The sequence below is a fragment of the Marmota marmota genome, unplaced genomic scaffold, assembly GCF_001458135.2.
Source record: "Marmota marmota marmota unplaced genomic scaffold, marMar, whole genome shotgun sequence".
Classification (NCBI taxonomy): Eukaryota; Metazoa; Chordata; class Mammalia; order Rodentia; family Sciuridae; genus Marmota; species Marmota marmota.
This window is the reverse complement of record NW_025999900.1, coordinates 61,777,446-61,786,628: the sequence shown is the minus strand read 5'-3', so window position 1 is coordinate 61,786,628 and position 9,183 is coordinate 61,777,446. Positions and strand designations below refer to the sequence as shown.

Genomic DNA, 9,183 nt, shown 5'->3' with positions numbered 1-9,183 from the left:
TCTCTCTCTCTCTCTCTCTCTCTCTCTCTCTCTCTCTCTCTCCTCTTTTTTCTGATTTGGAGCGGGCACTCAGGGCCGAGGCAGGTTGAGACCCAGGGCAGTGAACGGCTCTGAGGACACGTGGAACGTGCTCAGGGGTGGATTCATCAGGAGCAGGAGGATAAGCATCACAGTAGCTGGAGAAAAAGAGAGACTGGCTTTGCCTCTTGAGGGACAGCATGGCTCCTCGGGGGGAAAAGGGATGCTCAGGAGGAGCTGGGGCTGCCCTGTGAATAGTGGCTCCTGTGCATTACGCTGGGCTGCCTTCTCTTAAGCTCACTGTCCCCTGACATGTGGGCCTCTCCTAAACAGTCCCCGTGCTGGTGCCGTGGAAGCCCTGTGTGCAGCAGGACCTGGGGCACCCACCTTCCCTTTCAAGTCTGCTCTGCGCCGTGAGGCCAGCAGGAGCTGCCTTCCACCCAGAGTTCACAGGTGGAGTCCGTAGGCTCAGGGCGCTGATGTGATCTCCAGTTGCTGAGGCCGAGAATGCGCAGGTTTCCTCACTCCCCGTGGGCCCAGCCCTGCTCTCCTGCAGCCAGTGGTTCAACCCTCCTGGACACCCAGAGCAGCAGTTTTAGTATTCATGGGGGCCAAGAGAGGCAATGGGACTCATCCAGGGTCAGGGCCAGAAGGGAAGCCTCGTCATCTGCCCTAGCTCTTCCCTGTCCTGCCCCATCAGAGACATGCTTCTCTCTCCATTTGGCTCAATTGGACTTTGGCTCAATCATTGGAGTGCCACGCCTCAGGATGGAGTTCAGGGCCCAGTTAAGCCAATGCTCCCTGGTCTCCCTGTTCTGCTGGGGAGGCGAAAGCCTGGTTCATCTGAATTTCCTGAACCCAGAGGGAGTCCTCATGTCTGATCTGTGACTGCAGGAAGAAGTGCGTGGATAAAAATGAAATGGACAAGTGTGGCCTAGGGAGTGTACATGCTGGGTCTCCCGGCTAGAGCCCCGCAGTGTGCAGAGAGGGATCTAGAATAACAGCTCTTTGTGTCCAGCTTAGTGGAGACAGGCAGCTCCCACCTGCCCTCCCCCCTCCTGCTCGGGGAGCTGCAGGGCATATGTGGCCATGACCTTGGCTGTCTGGCGGTCTTTCAGAGGAAAGACAGAGGCAGATGGAGGGCTCTTGATATTTAATAGGGGCCTGACATAACCCACAGCTTGCCTTGCAAGGGGACATAAGGCCCCAGGGGAAAGGTGATCATTAACCCCAAGCCAAACACAGGTACCATGTCCATCAACATAATAGATAGCTCAGGGCATGGCCCTCACCAGCATGCCCTGAGCTCAATGTCCATCAGCACTGGGAAAGAAAGTGGCCTTGGCCTTGGAAAAATGTGCTGCAAGGCACCTACCACGGCCCCGGTGACTGAATGTTCTTGAAATGTTACCAGAGAAGAAAGGAAAACCAGACCCCTCTCCTGTGGGAGGACCCCTGGACACAGGCAGTCTCCGGCACAGTCTCTGTGCATTGCTGTTGGGTGAAGTAACTGAGGCCCAGGAGGAAGAAATGATGGGGCCCGAGACTCCGGTTCTCTTCCTGTGGGCTTCCTTTCCTCCATGCTCAGCTCAAGAAGCCAAAATAAGAAACTTTACATAAATCCAGCCAAGGTCAGAAATGTAAAGCGCACTCTACGCTTCTGCTGGGTATAAGGCTGCTTTCTTCAAAGGCGGTCCTGGGGTGGGTGGAGTCCTACAGCCGTGACCAGGACACCTGCGCGCCACCAACATTCACAGAGCTTCATTTCTCCTTATCCAAAATGGGGATCCTGAGGCACCCCTTCAGCTTTGGTTGTGAGATGGAATGTATTTATGAACAAGTGCACAGTGTTTAATACACAGCAAGTGCTCAATAAGTTGTGTCTATTTCCATGCCACTGGTTTCTTCTAAATGTCTCCTCTACCAAAGGGGAAAAAAAAAAAATCTTCAATAGCCAGAAGACGAATTTCACCCAGAGTATCTCCAAATGAATTAACTTGAGTGTTTTATAATGTTAGTTACCAGAAGAGGAAGGTAAGTCACTTCCCCCCAAGATCTTAGCCTTTCTTGGAGATAGCTCAAGGCTAGCCCTTCCCTGTCCCTTGACATTTCAACTTTATGGGAACTGACTAAAACCTAAAACAAGCTTGCTAGTCTAATACCTGAAGATCTCAGAAATCAATTGACTTTCTTTCCAATTTTGCAGGAAAGACATAAAAAGCACCAGACCTGGGGGGTACTTTGGGTGACTGTGGGGTAACACTCAGGTGTCACATTATAGCTGAATCTGGGTCTGAATCCTCTGGACCAGGTAACTAAAGCCAAGCCTACGGTGCTTTGTTCATGCCCAGTGTCCTTGTTCTGTAAGATGGAAAGAGTGGAACACTCCCGGCTCCCTGGTGGGGTCTCTGAGGCCAGTCTCTGTCCTCCTCCATCACTAGCTATCTCAAAAGGACCATGCCGATGGCACAAATGCAGTTCATACTAAGGGACACCATTGCTTCCAGGACTTTCCTACTAACACCTGGTTCCCTTGAGTCTGTGAGTATATCCATTCACCACAACAGACCCTACAAGCCAACTAAAATATCCTTAGCTTGCCTTTGCTGGCATCGAAATATGGTGTGGCTGTGCATATGATTTCATGCTGTTCAGAACCCCTGAGTAACTGCTATGTTTCTTTTCAGTAACTGCCTCAAATTGAGAAAGGTGCTCATCGTTTTCAGTGACCATTTAGTAAAGCTGTTTATTAATTCACAAAATCAAATACAGGATTTTCTACCATGAAGACCTGGGTAGAAAAAATCTCTCCCCACCGTGCCTGTCTTCCTGTGAGTGGAGCCTGCCTTAGAGATGAACTTATTTGGATTTGGAAACTGTAGTCTTTCTGGACTTCCATGGCAGAAGTCCACTTGCGATTTGAAATGCCACCAGCACCTCTTTCTTTCTTTCATAACTGATCTGCTTCCAAATTCAAAATTCTGTTGCAGCCCTACAGCTTCTGGCAGGGGATGTGCACCCCAAACCACAGCCATGCTGTCATCTGACCCTCCCTCTGCCCGTCTGTTGGAAACCCCACGTGAGCCTCTCTCCCCAACCTGGGATCAGACAGTGTTTCCCACCCAAATTTGATTAAACGTGCCCTCCCTCGCTGCGGCCCATATGGCCTTGAAATGCAGCCGGCCTTTCTCATTTTTCCAGACTCGGGGGTCAGACAGTGCCCAGACACGCAAATAATAGTCAAATTATACAGGAAGTTGTCAAAGGAGTCCGAACACAGACAGAGGCAACCTTTGACCCCGTGATGGGTCAGAGGTCTGGTTCAAGTTTCTCCTTCTTAATCTGTCACCACAGCAACATTAAAAACAGCCCTTTGAATGAAACCATTTATAGATTCTACTCTTTTCCAAAGTTTTTCTTTTATCACATGTTGGGTTTTCTTTCTCTTGAATGGCACTAACAATTCTCATCAGAACAGACATATTTATAATATTGAAACTTTAGATTTTTCTCTCTCTTTCTCTGGAAAGGGCCCAGGTTAGAATGTTTTTCCTCCCTAAATTTAGACGTTGACTTTTTTTTTAAAGTCAGAAAAGGCACCAATAAAAAGGACTGCCTGCCTCACGCACATCCATGCCATCCTAAGCTCACCTCCCAGCAAGCCTAAAAATATTTTAGGACCCGCAGCAGCCTATCAGAAAAAGGAGATAAGTAGGAAGAAAAACAAGAGCAAAAGCAAAACCGGAGGCATCAACACCCAGGACAGCCCTGGAGGGGTAGGACAGGCCCTAAGTCAAGCTCAGAGGCAGGACGGGCTGGAGCCGAAACAGGTGGCCTCCACGGCTCCTGATTTTACACAGCGACAGGTGCCTGGCCTTCCTCTGTCCCAAGCAGAGGGCCATGGAGGAATGGCGGCCTGGTGGCAGGAAGTTCTGTCATGAGACCCGACACGGGACAGTCACCTCAGTGACTGATCCCAAATCAAGTTCTGCATTTCCTCGTGTTGTGTCTGGTTTTTAAATTACAATTGAGGGGAGAATCAACCGTTAGCTGAGCTCTGAGGGGAACCTGAAGTGGTGTGGGCAAGGGCATTGGAGAAGGACATCTGAACAGCAGCTCACAGCTCTGTTTCCTCTGAAAAGCATCTGACAGAGAAGACGCCAAGGGGCACGCCACTAGAAGTGCCTCAGACACCTCTAGGAGAAGGGATAGGCAGACGCAGTGCCCTACAAAGATGGGCATTATGGTGAGTTTCACTTACTGCTGTGTCCCGAGTTCCTAGAATTAATTAATTTATATATATATATAATAGTTATCAGTAAATATTAAAGGGCACCACTACCCCTCTGCCATGCACCAAGAATAGATGGCAAACTCAATTCTGCTGTACCCATTAAGAGCTCCTTGGGTGACAAATGGCAGAAATTAATTTAATTGACCCATTGACCAGTTAGGAAATCATGATTTTTTTTCACTTTAGTAATTCTAGATGCAGTCAGCACAGGGCAAGAATAGCAGCTCATCAACACCACGTAAACCCAGGGCCCTCTCCTCTTTCCACGGGTCCGCACCTAATAGGGTGGCTGCCACTGCCCCATTATTAGAATCAATCATCACATTGGTGTTCACAGTGGAAAGAAAGGGAATGGTTGGGAGCAACCCCATAACCACATCTTTTCCCTTTATCAAAAGAAAGAGAAAGAAAAAAGGAAAGACAGAAAGAAGACCTCTGTCTCAGAGTTCCCTATTTTGTGTCCAAGATTCATATGATAATCTGCTGGTTCCGAGTGCCATAATGAAGCGCCACAATGTGGGTGCCTTAAGACAGCAGAAATGTATCGCCCCACAATTTTGGAGGCCAGGAGTCTGAAATCAAGACCCCAGCAGAGCTGTGCCCTCCAGCGCCTCCAGGAGAGCTTTCTCCCCTGCTCCTCCAACCTCTGCCAGCCCAGTGCTCCTCTTCTCATGGCCGTGTCCCTCCAGTGTCGGTCAGCAGGTTGTGGCTGTCCTCCTTCGGGATTTCCACAGCATCCTTCGTCTGGCATCTCACTACCCAAATCTCCCTCTTGCTCAGACGACCTGGGTCATGTTGGATTAAGGACCCTGCTGCTCCAATACGATCTCATCTCAATGGAAGACATCTACCCTGACCCTCTTTCCAAATTAAGGCCACATCCTGAGGGATGGGGACTAGGACTTCAGCATATCTTCTGGGTGGACACCACTCAACACATAACACCACCACTAGCTTCAAGGGAAGTTGTTAAAGTGAGATGTTATCTCTGTAAACCTTGGTTGTGGAATATGCTAAGCAAGAAGAAGGTTTGGGGGTCAGCCACTGAGCAGGGGCTGTCCTGCCTCCTGCTGACCCACACAGCACCCCCTGGTGGTTGGCAGGTGAAGGACTGTCACCAGCACAAAGATGATACTCAACAGGTTCTAAACAAATGTCCACCTCAGACCCTGCCCTACTACTTGGATACCTCTGTAAACATCAGCATGGACCAAGGGATTGCCTTCCGCCCTCTCTGGAAATATCTTTCCCCAAATGAAAAGAAAAACTGAAATACGAAAGATGCAGTATTAAATCAAAACTGTAAGAAATCGACTGTGGAATTCACTATCCCACCATCACAATTTTCTGTGGCTGGGCTGTGAGTGTGTCTACTAAGAGGGCAGGGGATGCTAAACCTCTCCACGAGAGCTTCTCACCTTCCAGGAAGACCCACGGCACAGTCAAAGGTGAGCTCTCTCAGTTCTCCAGTGTTTCTCTGTGTGTAACACATGAAACACACAAGATACGTGTTAACCCACTATTTTTGTTATCAGTGGGGCTTCCTGTCAACAGCAGGCCATTCGTCGTCCAGGATTTAGAGAGTTAAAAGTTGTAAGTGGATTTTTGACTCTATGGGATGTCAGTGTTCCTACTCCCACACTTTTCCAGGGTCAACTGTATTCCCAAAACATTGTCACACTAAACCATCAGGAATAGGGCTGTGGAATTTTAGCCCTTGTAGTATCTTTTGGTTTATTTTTGTGTCAATTAATGCCTCAAAAGTGCTGTGTATAAATGACCTCTAACATCCCAGCAGGATATGACAATGTCCATTTATTTAACTCTCAAGTGTACCTGTCAGCAGAGGGTAGGCTGGGAAAATCGGAACTTGGCTGGTTTGGGTAGGGTTTGTCCCCATGTCCGGAGCCAGGCAGGGTGACTGCTCCAAGCTAAGTTTGGCTGGTGCTCACTGTGCTTTTCAGGTGTTTTCCAGGTAATGGTGGAAGTGAAAGCATGTGAGCTAATTCTCTCTGCTTATGTCACATGTAAGTTACTTTGGAGGCCCAGAGTCAAAGGTGGAAGTCATGTCCTCAACCCAAAGTGAGCAGACTCTGAGAATCTCATGCCAAAGGGCACAGAAGCAGGAAGGGTGACTCAATAGGACCATTGAAATATGCTTCCAGAATCTTCAAAACTTCCCCCATATACAGTGAGCGGGCAAGTAAGTTAAGGAAATTATTAAAATTCATAAGTGAAGGAATGAGGCCAATCCTGCTGGCTGAGAAATCCCATATCATAGAGCTACAGAATGACTCAACCTCAGCACAAGTGTCTGTTCTCATCTACTTCCTCTTGCTTATGTGATTGGTCAGAGCAGGCGATTTTTAATGTTGAAAGGCAACCTTTAATGTTGACAAGTAATTAAAAATAATTTAAAAACTTATCTTTGAAACTGATTTTTTTAAAAAAACAAGGAATGGTTCAGAGAGGGACTCTCAAGATAAACAGTTCCTCTTTGGCAAAAAAAGAAAGAAAAACAAAACAAAACAAACAAAAACACAACACTTGGCCGAGAAATATTACTTCAGTCATTCACATCAACCACCCGCCCCCAGCCTACTCTCCCCTTGGGTCAGACATCGACCCACGTGTCCATGAAGGCGCGACACAGGCTCACCTGCTCATTTGATATCCTGAGGCTCTGTGTCAGCAGAGCACATCTGCGAGTCAGCTGGGGCTGGGGACTTGCCAGTTAACTGAAGTTACCCTGAGAATAGTTAAGACCTATTCCTCCTTTAAGATGTGGGTTGTTCCCATCCTGGGGACATGGTGTGGGCGAACCATGCAGCATGCGACCATTTGAAAGAAAAGAGAAAAAGAAAAGAAAAGCTGCCCTGGGGCAGTGGGCCAAGCCTCAGCCTGTGGTGTGCTGCGTGCTCAGAGTTGCTCTCTGCCTCCCAGCCTGGCCACACCCATCCACCACCTATCCCAGGAGGCCTGAGTGAATGTCTTCTCCCCTCAGCTGAGAGCCCCACCAAGAATGGCAAATCATCTCTGGGCGTAGAGAAGAGCAGCAGGTATATCGTGGGACCATATTTTTACATTGTTGTCTTTGACTATGTTTTGAAATGAATTTCCAAGATATGGGAACCAGGTGTCTCCTTGGTTTAAAGGAGAAAAAAACTTAGGTCCAAAAAGAAGAGAGACCTCCTAACACTCGTGAATGTGATTTTGATCTAGTTTTAAAATTCTCTCAGAGGAATCACCCCTGCCATTTCATCTCCTCACAAGGTTACAGGACCAACAGAGGCTTCAGTGCCGGGGAAGCTACTGCAGAGCTGAGCATCCACAGGGCCAGCAGTGGACGGCTTTGGCGTGAGCATGGACATATGGAACACCTTCACCTCGCAACAGACTAGAGGCAGGTTCAGGTTGTATCATACCCACTTCACAGATGAAAATCCATGACACAGAGAGGCTCCACCCTGCCGCAGTCTGGCTGGGCACAAAATCACGAGCCACTCAAGCAGGAACAAGCTTTATTTCCAAACCTCCTGCGAATCCCACACACGCGGCCTTCTCCCAGGACACACTACCCCAACAGGAAATCCCTCCTCTGGAATTCCCTCCTACTACACTTCCCCAACCAATGGGAACTCTCCAGGAGTTCTGCGAGAGCTCCAAAGTAGCAGGCCTAGGCAGACAGCAGGGTCTAATCTCCAATTGAATGCACATCTTAACATAATCATTATCATCTCAATGGCTTGCTGGGGTCACCTTTCAACCAAAAATGCCATGCCTCATTCCTACTTGGCTATGGCTCTCAACATCTCCCCCCTTCTGTTTAATTAAGCAACAAGCAATGTGGCTTAGGGACTGTGCCTGTTAGGTTGTCCAATTCTACATATGGTCCTTACCTGTCATCGGATGAGCTGACCTCTAGGCGTCAGCCTCCTGTCTTAGGTTGGTACCACTGCAATTGGATCATACCCGTCACTGACTACCGGTCCAGCATACAGCCATACTTGTGGATAGGCCTATGCACCAGTGGGGGGGTGAGGTTCTTTGCCTCACCTCTGTTGGCCCCCAAATTTTAGACCATCACTAGCAGAAGGGAGGAGGATGCAAAATGCCACGACACCAAGCCAATTGACGGCTCCTTTGAAAAATCGTACCACCGATGACACCATCAGCAAAGATACTCCAGCATTACCACAATTCGCTGTGATAACAAATAGTTCAAATGTTAGAGTCTGTAAACAAGTCAAGATGGCGCCTGGCATTTTGCCAGAGGGAGTGGTTTGTGAAGTAACGCCAGGGAGCCATTAAGTGTGGAGATTCCTTATTGGTTGACTGCTGTATCTAGTTTATGTAAATTAAGATAAGCTGTGTGGAATGTATATATACCCCTCCTGTCCCACAATAAATGGCTCCCATTCCTGCTGTATCAATGTACACAAGTTGCTCGTCACCCCCTGGTTATTTTGCTGCAGCTGGACTGTGGCACCACCCAGCTCATACGAGGCCTGAGTATTTGACAGTGGATCCTGACAGTGTTCTATGGCTTCAGATCTCCAATCCTGTGTCCCCTCTGAGCCTGTGTCTGCCTCCATTGTTTCTTTCATATGTCTTTCTCCTGTCTTCCGTCTGTCCACCTGTGCATAAACCATGAGGCATCCATTCGACCAGCATTTATCCCGTCTTAACTAGGCTGCCTTCACCCTTGAAGGTTCCTGGGGTTCAGTGTACAGAAGTAGAGAACCTTCTCTGAATCCCGGAGATCACATTCCAGGAGGGAACAGAATAAATAAGTTACTTCCCGTGTCTCTAGTACTCAATACTTAGAAAATAATTTAATCAGGGCCACGGGGAAGGATTGGCATGAGTGG

The 9,183-nt window shown here is 48.3% G+C and overlaps 1 long non-coding RNA gene across 1 annotated transcript in view; it reads right to left on the bottom strand.

The window, feature by feature from the left end:
• LOC125615367 overlaps positions 1-7,986 on the bottom strand; it is a 10,230-nt gene extending 2,244 nt beyond the window's left edge. The window contains exon 1 of the long non-coding RNA XR_007345975.1: positions 5,731-7,986. This is a non-coding gene — a long non-coding RNA (uncharacterized LOC125615367). The remainder of the gene's footprint in view (positions 1-5,730) is intronic.
• Between the last annotated feature and the right edge of the window lie 1,197 nt (positions 7,987-9,183).